This window comes from Rhinolophus sinicus, chromosome 9, assembly GCF_057876585.1.
Source record: "Rhinolophus sinicus isolate RSI-liver-muscle chromosome 9, RSI-T2T, whole genome shotgun sequence".
NCBI lineage: Eukaryota > Metazoa > Chordata > Mammalia > Chiroptera > Rhinolophidae > Rhinolophus > Rhinolophus sinicus.
Window position 1 is genome coordinate 2,174,887 of NC_142509.1, and position 1,507 is coordinate 2,176,393.

Here is a 1,507-nt window from a genome sequence, read left to right on the forward strand (position 1 = left end):
CAGGCTACATGGACAAGAAGTGCTCATTTAAGGAGAGCTCTATTGCTGGACATGAGAGATTGGGGCCAATGGTTCTACAGGAAATGGAGTCACAAGAAATTTAAGCTGGAATTTGGGGTTTGGAAAGTTATGTTGATGTTCCAGAAGAAGACATGACTGTATTTGAATAAATGTAGATTTTTGTACATGAATAAATGAATAAACGTAGATTGTTGTTTATGAGTAAATATAGATTGTTGTACATGAAAAAATAAGACATCCCCTGAAAATAAGCCCTAATGAGTCTTTTTTTTTTTTTTTTAGCAACGAGTTTTGTCACCATGAAAATTCTGATTTTTAAATAGATTCTTGGACTGGGGGCTCATATGCATCAGCTCGTTCAACTTCAGCACCTCTCTTGCCCCCAGTAGCTTTTCCAGAGCTGCTGCCTTCACCATGAAGCTCCATGAGTTTTCCCAATTCAAACTTGGGCTTCTTCAGCATTTTGACTTTTCTAACAAAGACATCATGGGGCAGATAAATAGATTGGCAAGCCTTTTGTATGTCTTTTCCAATGCTGTCAGGAATCAATTATTGACCACTTCTTTCAAGTCATTTGTCTGCACCTCTTGGGTCATGATTTCCATCATCTTCTTCCGGATTTGGCGGACCTATTGATGCTGAGTATAAGAAGTCTTCTGAATCTGATTGTTGCGTTTTTTAGTAAAATCAACACAGAACAGATGAAGCAAATAACCATCGGTAGTCTTGACATCAACATGAGCTTCAATCATGGTGGGCCATTTTTTGACTATGGAGCACATTTTGTCACAGGTAAGATCCAGGCCACGGAAATCAGTCAGGCAGTTTTGGCCCTGAACATCCTCAGTAATTAATGTGAATTTTCTAAATGCACCTTCATCATTCTGCAGATCAGCTGGGCTCACTTCAAACACACGCCCCTTGAGACCATCAGATGCAATTTTGGTTCCTTGAGTTCTGTGACTGGTGTTTTCTCAATATTTCTTATATTGAACATAGCTGGTGCTTTCACATCATACCAATCTTTCTTAGAAAATAGGTCAACCACTTTTTTCTTGACTCCTTTCTTGCCGCCTTTTGTAAGGTGCTTATTCTTGCCGACCACTGTGGTGCTGCTCAGAGAGCCAAAAGAAAAAAGAAAAGCCCCAGTGCATCTTTTGGAGCAAAAATTAATATAAGACACGGTCTTATTTTGGGGAAATATGGTATATACGATGTCAGAGGGGTAGTAGATTGGGGGAAATTATCACTTTGTGAGGGGTGTAAATGTCTAACTATTACATTGTTTTGTATACCTGTAACTAATTTTAAAAAGTGAAATAAGAAAGTACTATTAGATTAATGGATAAAGAAGTTGTGGTATATATATACAATGGAATACTATTTGGCGGTAAGAAAAGATGAAATAGGACCATTTGTGACAACATGGATGGATCTTGAGATTATAATGCTAAGCGAAATAAGTCAGACAGAAAAAGCAGAGAAC

General features: G+C 38.0%; 1 pseudogene; it reads right to left on the minus strand.

The window, feature by feature from the left end:
• Positions 1 to 317: 317 nt before the first annotated feature.
• LOC109438143 (small ribosomal subunit protein eS1 pseudogene) lies at positions 318 to 1,018 on the minus strand (annotated as a pseudogene).
• Positions 1,019 to 1,507: the final 489 nt, after the last annotated feature.